This window comes from Sapajus apella, unplaced genomic scaffold, assembly GCF_009761245.1.
Source record: "Sapajus apella isolate SASKATOON/1434 unplaced genomic scaffold, GSC_monkey_1.0 scaffold5, whole genome shotgun sequence".
Classification (NCBI taxonomy): domain Eukaryota; kingdom Metazoa; phylum Chordata; class Mammalia; order Primates; family Cebidae; genus Sapajus; species Sapajus apella.
In genome coordinates, this window is record NW_022436945.1 from 29,885,066 (window position 1) to 29,899,230 (window position 14,165).

The window sequence follows — 14,165 nt, forward strand, 5'->3', positions numbered from 1 at the left end:
AGCTGGGAGTACAGGCGCCTGCCACCAAGCCCAGCTAATTTTTTTGTATTTTTAGTAAAGATGGGGTTTCACTATGTTGGCCAGGCTGGTCTTGAGCTGCTGACCTCAGGTGATCCGCCCACCTCAGCCTCCCAAAGTACTGGGATTACAGGGATGAGGCACTGCGCTCAGTCATGCCCTTTTTTTTAATGTTTTCGCCCCGCCCCATTTCCCCATTACAGTTTCCTATACACCTATACATCCTAGATACTCAATTAGCATTATTTTGTCATTTGTGATATGTAAGTAAAGATCACATACTTTATATTTGCAAATGTGGACATAAAGAGAAACACTGAAATACAGAATAGTTATCTAAAAGAATGTGAAGGGCCGGACATGGTGGTTCACACCTATAATCCCAGCACTTTGAGAGGTCGAGGGGAGCGGATTGCTTGAGCCTAGGAGTTCAAGACCAGCCTGGGCTACGTGGCAAAACTCTGTCTTTACAAAAAATACAAAAATTTAGCCGAGCATGCTGATGCATGCCTGTAATCCCAGCTACTTATGAGGCTGAGGTGGGAGGATGACCTCAGCCTAGGGAGGTCAAGGCTGCAGTAGGCCATGACTGTGCCACCGCACTCCAGCCTGGGCAACAGAGTAAGACCCTCAAAAAAAAAAAAAAAGAAAAAGAAAAGAAAAAATGCTAGGCAGCCAGGCATGGTGATGTGCCTGTAGTCCCAGTTACCCAGGAGGCTGAGGAAGGATGACTGATTGCTTGAGCCCAAGACACTGCAGTAAGCTAGGATCACGCCACTGTGCTCCAGCCTGGTAATAGAGTGACACCTTGTCTCTATAAATAAAATAAAATAAGAAATAATACAATTTTTCTAAAAATGAATGCTAGGCACTAGAGGTGTCTCCTGCTTTTTTGCTAGAGGCACTGGATATAAAAGGGAAACTTCTAAAAGCCAGGCGTGGTGGCTCATGCCTGTAATCACAGCACTTTGGGAGGTCAAGGCAGGTGCATCATGAGGTCAGGAGATCAAGATCATCCTGGCCAACATGGTGAAATCCCATCTCTGCTAAAAATACAAAAAATTAGCCAAGTGTGGTGGTACACACCTGTAGTCCCAGCTAGCTGGGAGACTGAGGCAGGGGAATTGCTTGAACTTGGGAGGCAGAGATTACAGTCAGCTGAGATGGCACCACTGCACTCCAGCCTGGAGACAGAGCGAGACTCCGTCTAAAAAAAAAAAATCAATAAAAGGGAAACTTCCAGCATCTCCTTGGGATGTTTGAACAGGAATCTCAGTAAACACGCCCAAAATTGAGCTCTTGATCTCCCCTATCTGCCTCAGACTTGTTCTCCCCCTGTCTCTGCCATCACAGCCAGCAACACAGGTCAAAATCCCTCATCCTCAGCCCTCCCTCCAGGCCATCAACACATCTTGCTATTTCTGCCAGCCACTGCCAGCCCCAGACTCAGCCTGTGAAAGACAGGTGGATACACAGAAGAAATCATATGCAGGCCACTGGCTCTCTCCACTGTTACCGCCACCCCCAAAAAGGAACTCCCAGAGAGGCACAGTGGCTCACACCTATAATGTCAACACTTTAGGAGGCCAAGGTGGATGGATCACTTAAGCCCAGGAATTCAAGACCAGCCTGAGCAACATAGTGGGACTCTGTCTCTACAAAAAAAAAAAAAAGAAAAAATCAAAAAATTGGCCAGGTGCAGTGGCTCACCCCTATAATCTCAGCTCTTTGGGAGGCCGAGGCGAGTGGATCACTTGAGGTCAGGAGTTCGAGACCAGCCTAATCAACATGGTAAAACCCTGTCTCTACTAAAAATACAAAAATTAGCCAGGCGTGGTGACACGTGCCTGTAATCCCAGCTACTCGGGAGGCTGAGAAAGGAGAATCGCTTGAGCCCGGGAGGCAGAGGTTGCAGTGAGCCAAGATGGCGCCACTGCACTCCAGCCTGGGTGACAGAGTAAGACTCAGACTCAAAAAATAGAAAAAAAAGGTCTGTGTCTAGGCAAGAAAAATAAGTCCTTTCAATGTGCCTAGTTTAAACCAATTTAATTCATATTTACTGGTTCTGTATTTTGGTAAATAATTACCACCAGCTCCCTCTATATGGTATGTTATCAAAGGCAAGTCTATTTTAACACTTATATGCTATTCATTTTTTCTTTTTTAATTTTTTTAAATAGAGGAGAGGTTTTGCCATGTTGCCCAGGCTAGTTTTTAACTCCTGAGCTCACGCAATCCGCCCACCTCAGTTCCCCAAAGTGTTGGGATTACAGGCATGAGCCACTGAACCCAGCCCCGCTATTCATTTCTAATGTCCCATTCAGCACATATGGTAAGAAACATGATGATCTGCTGAAAGAACTATGAACAGTAGCTCTTTGTTTATTAGGTATAATTTGTGTGTGTGTTTTAAACTCCTCAACAAATTGTGATGATGTCTTCCAAATCAATTTAGAAGGAAAGAAAAACCCAAAATCCAAATAATTCTAAATCAGCCACAAACCATGATTGACAATAGTCAGAAATAACTAAATCCAGGCTCTTCATCTACGATCAGTAGACTTTATGTACTATCGCCTTTTTTCTTTTCTTTTTTTTTTTTTTTTTGAGATGGAGTTGCCAGGCTGGAATGCAGTGGTGCAATCTTGCCTAATTGTAACCTTGGCCTCCTGGGTTCAAGCAATTCTCCTGCCTCAGCCTCCCAAGTAGCTGGGACTACAGGGGCGTGCCACCACGCCCAGCTAATTTTTATATTTTAGTAGAGATAGTGTTTCACCATGTTGGCCAGGATGGTCTCGATCTCTTGACCTCGTGATTCACCTGCCTCAGCCTCCCAAAGTGCTGGGATTACAGGCAGGAGCCACCACGCCAGGCCACTACTGCCTTTTTTTTTTTTTTCTTTACTGCAAAGAACCTTCCTGGATTCTGTACTACCTTCAAGATGGGTTCTAGGGTCCCCAGGCCTAGTAGCCACAGGATTCTACCAGCAACTGGGGAAGCCCTTTTCAGTGAATTATGGATCTAAACAAGGCAAATGAACGCAGAGAGGGAGCTGTGCCTCCAAAGGCCAAGAAAAGCAATTTTGTCAAACCTAGGTAATTGTCCAAAGGAGAGAACAAAACCAATACTAGCAAACAAGCATGACAGATGAGAGAATTGTCTTGCCACTCAGTAAAACACAAGATCAAGTATTTGTACAAAGGTTCTGGGGAGAAATTAAAGACTCAAACAATGACTCTAGCACTTTCGTTTTGTGCCAGGTCAAGGCAAAAATACCTAATTGACCTCTACAACCGAGAACAATCTGTATGGAATCCTGCAGCAGCAGCTGGCACTTGTGATAACCTCAAAGCTGAAAAGAGATAGTTAAGAAAATTTGTCTTGACAGTTACTTTCAGAACAATCATTAATTATAATTAAATGACAGTGGTAGAAAAGGTGATAAATGATATAGTAACACAAGTCAGTCAAGTGCAATTATCTGTAGGGCATGCAATTCAGGGTTCAAAACAGAGGGCTATACATTTAGATATAAATCACAAAAAGATTGCCAAAGAGGAGGCTTTGATTTGGAAACAGGGAAGCTCTGAAATTGGGAAGTACTGAAATGATTTCGACATCCCCACATTTGGCCCTGCCTTGAACGTTACTTAGTCATCAGCCTCCATCAAGGACTTGTGGTGGCAGAGAAAATAAACCACAGAAAACATGGCGGCCTCCTGGGAGAGGTCTGGGAGAAAACCCATTCTCATTCAGAAAGGTATGTTCGAGGTTGTATTTCGAGTAAACACTTTCGGTCACACCTGAAATGTAGAAAAAGCCTGTGTGTCTTATTCATTCCACAAATACTTATGGAGTACCTACACTGTGGCAGATGCTGCTCCAATGTGCTTGGGGTATATCAATGAATAAAGCAGATATTTTAGTCAGGGAGAGACAGACAATAGGTCATACGATTACACAGCATGCTGCAAAGTGATAAATACCAGAGAGAGCAGGGTAGGGAGACAGAGGATGCAAGCAGGAAGGAGGAATTGCTGTTTTGACCAGGAGGACACAGAGCAAAGACTTGAAGATGAAGGAGTGAAGCACGGAGATATCTGAGGATGATGGTTCAGGGATCGGGACAGCCAGTGCAAAGACCCTGTGGTATGAATGTGCTGGGCACACCCCATCAAGAAAATGAGTGTGGTTAAAGCAAAGGGAGTAAGCATGTGCATGGTAGGAGGTGAGCTTAAAGAGATAATGGGGCTAGAAATAAAGTCACTCACTGGCTTTTGAGTGAGATAGGGAGACTCTAGAAAGTTTTCGGCAGGGGACTGACCCGATCTGACTTCTGTTTTAAAAGGGTCACTCTGGCCAGGCGAGGTGACTCACGCCTGTAATCCCAGCACTTTGGGAGGCCAAGGTGGGTGGATTGCTTGAGGCCAAGAGTTAGAAACCAGCCTCGCCAACATGGTGAACCTCCAACTCTACTAAAAATACAAAAATTAGCTGGGCATGGTGGTGCATGTTTGTAATCCCAGCTACTTGGGAGGCTGAGGCAGGAGAATCACCAGAACCTGGAAGGCAGAGGTTGCAGTGAGCCGAGATCACGCCACTGCACTCCAGCCTGGGTGACTGATTGAGATTCCATCTCAAAAAAAAAAAAAAAAGTCACTTGGATACTGGGTCAAGAAACGAGTGCGCGGAGAGCAGTGAGGGCAAAGGTGGAAGTGGGGGAGCAGGTAAGCAGATTCTGGAGAACCATCCACCCTTCCATGACTAGCTCTAGCCAATGGAGAAAGGGCAAGACCTTTCATACAGGATCAGGGTGTATGAGAACATGGGTGTTACCATTTAATTTCAGGGTCTGTGTGCCTCCTGCAGTTCCCACCGGAGAAGTGACTCCTAGGTTTCACACTGGGCTTGTTCGCATCACATGAGCTGGCAGTTTCTGTTTACTCATTGGCAAACTGACATATACCTTAAGGTAGATCCGGGAACCCACAATGTGGGGCACCAAGCAAAAGAGGTCCCTGGGCCAAACTACTGTTTGCATCAAATAGGAGGGGCTAACTTATTGGATTTCCCTTTGCTCTGCAAATAGGATTTCACTAGAGGCAATTCTTCCAAGACTTTTTTAGCCACCTGTCCTTCCTCATCTCTTTTCCTTAACTAGGAGTACACCATCAGCCCACCAGAAAAACCACACTGCTGTGGCTCATTCATTCATATTCACCTAAGATTGCCCTTTCACTCTTGGATTTCTTGGTTGACTCTTCCTATTTTTTAGAGGCGAGATCTCACTATGTGACCCAGGCTGGAGTGCAGTGTGGCTAGTCACAGGCGCAATCATAACACACTAAAGCCTTCAATGCTGTCATCGAGCAATGCTCCTGCCTCAGCCTCCTAAGTAGCTGGGACCACAGGCATGAACCACGATGCTCAGATCTTTACTCTCCCTAATTTTGAGAAAATGTGCTTTTCTCCTTCTAATAACTATCAATAAGTTCCTTCTAATAATGACCTAATAAGTTTTTTCTAATTATAAAAAAAATGCACTTTTTTCACCTCATCGTTGCTTATTGGCAACCTTTTAAAGGTCATTAAAGCCGGGTGCAGCAGTGGTGCCTGTAGTCCCAGCTACTCCGGAGGCTGAGGTGGGAGGATCGATTGAGCCCAGGAGATCTGGGCTGTAATGTACTCTGCTGATCCGGTGTCTGCACTAAGTTTGGCATCAATATGGTGACCTCCCAGGAGCGGGGAACCACTAGGTTGCCTAAGGAGGTGTGAACCAGCCCAGGTCGCAAATGGAGCAGGTCAAAACTCCCGTGCTGATCAGTAATGGGATCACGCCTGTGAATAGCCACTGCACTCCAGCCTAGGCAACATAGCGAGACCCCATCTCTAAAAAAAAGAAAATTTTTTTTTAAAAATAAATAAATAAAGGATATTAAAGAACAGACAAAGAGGTATAAGCTTCGTTGTCTTGTTTGTTTGTTTCGAGATGGAGTCTTGCTCAGTTGCCCAGGCTAGAGTGTAGTGATACAATCTTGGCTCATTGCAACTTTCACCTCCTGGTCTTTTTTTTTTTTTTTCCGAGACGGAGTTTCACTCATGTTACCCAGGCTGGGGTGCAATGTGGCGCGATCTTGGCTCACCGCAACCTCCGCCTCCCGGGTTCAGGCAATTCTCCTGCCTCAGCCTCCTGAGTAGCTGGGACTACAGGCACGCACCACCATGCCCAGCTAATGTTTTGTATTTTTAGTAGAGACGGGGTTTCACCATGTTGACCAGGATGGTCTCGATCTCTTGACCTCGTGATCCACCCGCCTCGGCCTCCCAAAGTGCTGGGATTACAGGCTTGAGCCACCGCGCCCGGCCTTCACCTCCTGGTCTTAATGGATGCTCCCACCTCAACCTCCCGGGTAGCTGGGACTACAGGCATGCACCACCATGCCTAGCTAATTTTCGTATTTTTTGTAGAGATGGGGTTTTGCCATGTTGCCCAGGATGGTCTCGAGCTCCCAGGCTCAAGTGATACACCAGCCTTGGCCCCCACAAGTGCTGGGATTACAGGTGTGAGTGACCGCGCCTGGCCCAGATAAATTTATTTAATCCTTATAACAACCCTGTGAGGTAGGCATTTTATAGTTGGGGAAACTGAGTCACAGAGGTTTGTTTGTTTGTTTGTTTGTTTTAAGTTAACCTTCCTAAAGTCACATGAAATAAGCGGCAGAGCTAAGATTGGAACCAAGACAGTCTATGCTCCTAGCCACGCTGCTACGAAGTGTGAATTTAGTATGAATAGCCATTCTTTCCCCAAAATCCGCATCTTTACTCTAGCTAAACCCCTTTCCTTTCTCTCCACATGTGACGAAACTTTGCTGATTACCCTAAGAACAAACCAGCCCACAGAGCTGAGCTCTCCTCCATGCCAGCATGCAGCAGCTTTTGCCTGTTATAATCTAACTAAATCCTAAGGTAAAACCACAACCACCTCATTCTTCCCTGGACAAGTCTAAAATGGTAAGATCACATCCTCATGGAGAAATAAGATATTAGCTGGTAGGACATAAAACAAAAAAACAAAAAACAACATAAATATCAGGCCATTGCATTTTCTGTTAATAAGCTGCGGAGCCCCATTGAGTTTTCTGTGTCACCAAACCCTCCCAGTGGTAGTTATACAAAGGCAACTTTGTCTTAAGAAGGCTACTGGGAAGATGGGCCTAATCTTGGCAAGGGCTTGGTGTACCGAGAACCATGTTATTATTTTTAAAACTAAATGACAACACACAAAAAGAAATATTATTTAAGTCATCTTTTCCTTTTTTTTTTTTTTTTTTTTTTTTTGAGACAGAATCTTGCTCTATCGCCAGGTTGGAGTGCAGTGGCACGATCTCAGCTCACAGCAACAAGCTCCTCATCCCAGGTTCAAGCAATTCTCCTGCCTCAGCCTCCCGAGTAGCTGGGACTACAGGTGCCTGCCACCACACCCAGCTAATTTTTGTATTTTTAGCAGAGACAGGGTTTCACCATATTGGCTAGGCTGGCCTCGAACTCCCAACCTTATGATCCACACACCTCGGCCTCCCAAAGTGCTTGGGATTACAGGCTCGAGCCACTGTGCCCGGCCTAAACCATCTTTTCAAAAGTCACAGTAAAAAAAAAAAAAAAAAAAAAAAAAAAAGTCACAGTGCTATTATCCTCACCAACATAAAGCCCTACTTTTTGAAACATGAATGGTTTACTGGAGCTTGCAAGGCTCAAATACACATTTTCAGAATAGGAATCAAATTGATCTAAGAGAAGCAACACCCCAAAAAACCGTGTCCATTTTGTACTTCGGTACTTTTTCTTTTTCTTGGGGCATGTGAAATGCTTTACAAACTCTATTGAGCCACGACTTCGTGCTCTGAAAGGTAGGTACTTTTTATTATAATTTTAATACACTGGCAGGTACAGGTGTCCTGTTCCATTTCAGCCGCACAATGTCCTGCATTCATTGTATACCCACCCACTGCCCATTGGTACATATACTTAACTCTTGCTCACCCATATGGATTATCCACAGCATCTGGGTACAGGTTGTCTTTAACCCCAGTTGGTGGATACTCAGGAAGTATGAGCAAAACTGACCATTTCTCAAAGCAAGGCACAATCAGCAAGCCAAAGCTGTCAGCAATTCCCCTTTCATTCAACATACGCCCACCAGGAACCCACTATGGCCTTCGTGCAGGGCCACCACGTTCATGAGAACCACAAACAGATTGTATCCCCAAAGACAAACACCGTGATTAGAAGAGGCTGGATGTTGTTTCCTTGATTAATGTGGCTGAGTGTAATCTATAAATAAAGCGTACATTTTGCAGAACCAGGAATCTCCTGAGACCAAAAGATTGATATTTTCCTAAAACACAAAGGGTTTTCAGGGTTACAGTAGCACTTTGTCTTCTCCTGATGCCATCTCCCTGAAATGGCCTTCAGAAAAGCAGAGATTGTGCTTTTGATTTCTAAAATGACTCCACTCTAAAAGCTCTGATAGGGTGTTCCGAAAGAGCTACTAATCACTTCTACGCGATCAGCTTATTTTACAAACACACAAACCATGTACATCTAGACACACCCACAAATCGTTTTTTACATAAACTAAGTTCCTATGAAGACAAAAATGGAAGATTCACAACAACAAAAAAGTGTTCCTATTAAATATGTAAGTTACATAAACTGAGCTGTGATTCATTTCTTTTTTCAGGAATCCTTAAATCACACAGAAAGTAGAGGAAAGGCAAAGAGTAGGAGTATGGTTGAAGGGTTTGCGCCTTTTGTAATCAGTTTACTTTTGGTTGTACCAAGTGATGATTATCTTGAATTCATTCAAACTAGTGTCTATTGCAGTACACTACGAACATCTGAATTACAAAAGGGGAGGAGCCTCCCATTCCCACAGTTGCTAGTTTACCTGCAATACTTTGAGGATATGGATAATCTCCATGTGAGCTTTCTGGTAAATTCCACACTAGGACCACATTCAGAAAGTACCTGTTTCTTGGCTATGTATTCCTCTAGACGCTCTCTCCCTTTCTACTTTCACTGGAAAATGAAAGTTTTCCTTCCCCACAACATTTTCAGAGCAAAAGATAAGAGATCCTTAAAAGAAAGTGGTCATTGACTTCAAGTGGGGGAGATGGCCCCTCCCACTGCCTCTCCCCCCATACAGATACAGACAGAATTGATGGGGAAGCAACTGTGAGAGAAACACAAACAATCAGAACTCGAGCTCAGACAATCTCAGGAGTTTTACCGACAGGATTCAGGGCCACACACAAAAAATGGCAGGGTGCCATTTCCCCTTGAATCTCTCCAGCATAAGATGTTTCCAACAACTTGAAGTGGCAAATGAACAATTAGTTACTGATCATTTCTCTGACAATTCTCTGGAGGCTCCAAAGGCCTCCTATCTTGAAACCCAAGTCATCTCTGCATCGCTATTATAGAAAATCTTTACCCAGTTGCTCTTTGAAGCCATTACTCAGTGCAGTAATGCTGTGACTAACACATATCTTTTATGATATTAAAGCAGAAAATCAGCATCATCATTAAGACACAGAGACTGTTTCTAAGAGGGAAAGAATATTTCCCCTAAGCAGGCCAGTAGCTGAAACACTGCAATACAACATTTAGGTTGGAATCAACTGTGACAAGCACTTAAAGCTGCATTTAATGTCTTCACTGTAACTTCATAAAAGTAATGCACACAAATTCTACCTTCATTCTGAATGTATCCTTTATTCTAAATCTCATGAATTCCAAACTTAAACCCTCTTCAGGGTAAGTTCCCCTCCCCACCCCGCCACCCCCGCCAGCGAATTATGTATCTTCTGGGATAACCAAATCACAGTTCCACTTGAGCCTGGGTCCAATTTTAAGAAAATCTCCCTCCCTTCACCCTTGTATCCATTCCCTGACCTTTTCTGAAAAATCAGGAGACCTAAGGTGTGGAGGTGGAAACTTACTGAAATCGCCAAATGCTTTTCTATAGCAGTGAAAGCTCAATCATTTGGGAAGTGATTTAATCTTGAGCTCCAGAGCAGAACTTGAAAAGCAAATTAAATCTTTTGTAAGAAAATAATTTCATCTACTTTAACCTAATCTTTAAAAAAAAAATCATTACCTAGAACAGTAAACCAAATAGTCTAATATGAATGTTCTCATCATGTGAGGAAAAAAAATGTGAGTAGTCTTTAACACTAGCTAGAGCAAGTATGTAGAACACATGCCCAGAAGCATATAGTTCCCTTGCTTTCCGTCTTTATTTCATCCTCAGTATCACCACTGCTTTAGGCAGAATTCTTTCAACAATTTAGTCTAGAGCAGCACAGTGAGTGAAGAGATCAAAAATAAATATGTTGACTATTAAAAATATAGAGATTGACAAAAAATGACGATAAATTCTCAATCCTACAAACTTCTGTAAATGCGAAAACCAAGAGAAAGATAATAAATCTTTAATAATTGATTGATATTCAGAAACTCTTGATCTGATGAATTTCAGCATGGCCTACCTAGTCTGGTAAAGGACAGCAGAACTAGGCTTATTTCCTCATTTGACACATGCTGAAAGTTAATAATGAAGCTAGGTGCTTGGGACATTTCTGAGACCCCATCCTTCCAGTATGCAGTAATTTAAGACAAAGAGGCCAATAGTGTGTATATTAGAACAAGGTGAATGGTAAGGTAGACCAGAAAAAATATTAAAACCTAAACCTTTCTTTTTTTCCTTCTGTTTTCCTTTCAGACTGGGCTAGTTTTAGTTCCTTCCAAGACTTCCAATTCAGCAATCTGACAAAGATCATTGTTTAAATGAATAGCAACACAAACTCCCACAAAGTGTTCCCTTAGCCTCTAGGTTGACTACTTTGGTTTGTCTAGAGGTTGAGTGTTACGCCGCTGACTTTCACCATTTAGAATCGGCACCTGCAATTCTCACAGGCTCTGGGTCTAACCGCCAACCTTTTGAGCTCAAAACTTCAGCAATCCCTTCAAGTTGGATTGTCAAACCTTTGCTTCCCCTCCCCTGAGAAATTCGTATGACCTTGCCTTAAAACTTTTAAATACATTTTTTAATCTATATTCCTGCTAGAGAAAACTGAATGAGTCATTAAAATACTACCAGGAAGAAAAAAAGGTTTGATTTTTTAGTTCAGGGTAGTAATGGCCTGTAAGTACCTTGAAGATGGTATCTTCCTATCACTTACGCCTTGGGACAGTACCCAGGAGTGGCTGAACTTTTACCTAATTAAAAAATGAGTCATCTATTTGAAAAAATTCCACTTCCATTTATTTTATCTGATTTCTTAAATATCCGGTTGACTGCTAATTTGTCAGATGTCATAATTCGTCAGTCCTGCCCTTTTCTACGGGTTGAATTTTTAATTTGAAACAACTACACCTCCACCGAGTGTGACTTTCAGAGGTAAATTACTGCAGGAAGACCCCCCTCTGCCTTGGTTAACACTTAAATGAGATGCCTCCCGTCCAGGACGCTTCCCCAAACACACAGTAATAATCTAAGTCTAAAGTCACCTGTGCTTCTGGGCGGTCCAATCATGTATTTTCAAGAGTGAAAAAAAAAAATCAGTTTCTTTTATGGAAAGAGATTCATCATTAAAGGAAACACGATGAGGCTGACTGTATACGATTATCTGCTTTCCCAGAAGTTGACCCTTTTATTCCCACTAAATATACCGAGAGACAGGAGAGTGATATCATGAGGGATAAGGGCTAAAGAGAGAAGAAAAAGAAAAAACATATATACTTCAAAAATCGGGACCCAAACGTAAGATTAAGGGACAATAGTTAGAAGGACTACCAAAAATCACCTTACCTTTTCTTGTTAAGTTTTTGGAGTCGCCCACTTCAGAAATTAACAACACAGCCCAGGACCAACTTACACAGCTAGGAAGTCACCTACAACATCTTCTCCGCCGCCCTCTTTTTAATGTAAAAACAAAATAAGGAAAGTCCAGCGACTCCCCACCGCGCCGCTTAAAGCAACAGAGCGTTTTAGGCTTAACTCCCAGGCTCTGGGAATTCCAGTGGGTCGGAATTGCTTAACCTTGGAGACCTGCAAAGAGAAAGTCTCCAGGAGGACCGCTCCCCAAACCCCGGCTTCTCTCTATTCCAAGCTGCTCATTCCACAGTGAAGAGCGGGAGCGGCGACCCGAAGGCGGCGGAGCTCTCTGGGGCTCAGCTCCCGAGAGTGGGAGCGCGCGGCGGTTCCACCCGCAGAGCGGCGCCGGGTCCAGGCTGCGTGGGGCGCTGCGCTCGGGAGCGCTCGGCGTCTGGTCTGCGGGCCCTTCCCGGTTCCCTCCCTCTCTCCTCCCGCCGCCCGCCCCCTGCCGAGGCCATCCGCCTCACAGTAGCGAGGTTGTCTCTCGTCTACTCCCTTCCCTTAAACTCACCAAACCAGATTTTTACTCCCAACACCAGCAACTTCCCGTAAATCTGCCCTGAAATTGTATCCTGCTCGCTGAGCCTCGCCTGGCGAAAGGCCAGTGCCACATTCCTGTTGTTTTTTTTAGGAGCGCAGATACCTTTGCTGAAGGTTCAAAGAAAATCGGCCTTGATGGGAGAGATTGGGGGCCTTGACCAGACGGACTTCTCTCCCCGCCCCAAAAGTCACATGCCTTTCAGACACCCAGAAGTGGCACCTGCTCCACCTGGGAACGTGTGTCCGGGTCACACACCCGGGCCCCGTCGGGCTGTTCCCAGAAACCCAGCCATGGAGGAATCAGGAACCTGCTGTGGAATCTCAAGCCGATTGGAACCGCCCCGCTCCCCTTCTTCCCCCAAGTAAAGAAGTCGCTGGACGAGGTGGAGTCTCTGCGCCCCCAGCGTACCGGGGGAAAGCTCCCAGGACGTCCTTACCTGGGGACGAGCATGGCTTGGCCGCGCGCAGGCAGGAGCGTCACGCGGACGGGGCCCTGACCTTTGCCGGGGCCTTCGCAGCAGGGCCTGGGGCCTGGGCGCTGCTCGTTCAGAAGTGGCTCATTTTAATGCGCTCTGACCTAAAGTTGCGGCTGGTTTCTAGAAAGGGAACAAAAAACACTGCACTGAGAAACAGCAGCCAAGCCCTTGCTTCACCTTGCCTGCTCTCTGGGGAGTTGGCTCACCCCCACCCCGTTCCCATCCCAAAGAAACCCAGAAGTCCGCAATCTGCGCCCCACCCCCTTCGCCTTACCTGTTTATACAAGAGTTAAGGAGCCTCCCGCATTTCAGTGGAGCGCTAAGCCTGTTTGTAGGCGCGGAATCGGCCAACAGGAATCGAATTCTGTGACTAAACAAACTAGAAGAGGAAGCAGGCACCACCAGGAACCTAAAACACAGTTGTGATTTCGGGTTGCAGTGTCATTCAGCTGAGGGGAAAAAAAAATACCGTTCTCATTGGGCTACCTTAGTAAAAGAATGCTCCAAAAGTAGTTCTTTGCTGGTTGAGTTAACACATGCAAAGAGCTTAGAACGGTGCCTGGCGCCCAGTGTTAGCTGCCGTTATTGTTGTTATTCTTATTATTATTTACATGATGACTTTTTTCCAAAGAAGGGGTGTGTGATCAGAGTTAGACCTGGACTGTAGCCCCAGCCCTGTCACTCACCAGCTGTGAGGCCTGAGCAAGATAGTTAATCTTTCCCAGCCTCAGTTTCTGGAAGATTCTAACGATGGGATTTTTACAAACAGTTTACATTCATTGCTGACAGTCTTGAATACAATGGGAAATAAAGTCCCTGTAAAGGGTAGCCAACTGAATTTCATCTCACTTAAAAGTTACAAGATTGACAGGAGAAATGCAGATAAATTTGCCCACATTCCATGAAGCTCACTAATAGGAAGGAAACTCAGGACCCAGCAATCATCCATCTGCTATGCTTAATTCTCATTTGTATTTTGGCATTTGACCTGGTGTCTAATCCTGGGAGAGTTATTTATCCCAAACTGGGCCAGACAAATAATGATCCTTGCCGTGTGAAAAGTAGTATGGGCTGGACGCAGTGGCTCAAGCCTGTAATCCCAGCACTTTGGGAGGCGGAGGCAGGAGAATCGTTTGAACCCAGGAAGCAGAGGTTGCAGTGAGCCAAGATTGCACCACCGCACTCCAGCCAGG

The 14,165-nt window shown here is 44.7% G+C and overlaps 1 protein-coding gene across 9 annotated transcripts in view; it reads right to left on the reverse strand.

Annotated features, from left to right (window-relative positions):
- Window positions 1-13,504, reverse strand: part of RBM47 (RNA binding motif protein 47) — a 204,471-nt gene extending 190,967 nt beyond the window's left edge. For 2 of the 9 annotated variants that reach the window (XM_032274001.1, XM_032274007.1), the window contains exons 1-2: window positions 13,247-13,498; window positions 12,934-13,092 (exon numbers count right to left, since the gene is read on the reverse strand). The gene's annotated coding sequence lies outside the window, so the exon portion shown is untranslated. The other 7 variants (XM_032274011.1, XM_032274002.1, XM_032274013.1 and 4 more) reach the window with 6 other exon arrangements.
- Window positions 13,505-14,165: the final 661 nt, after the last annotated feature.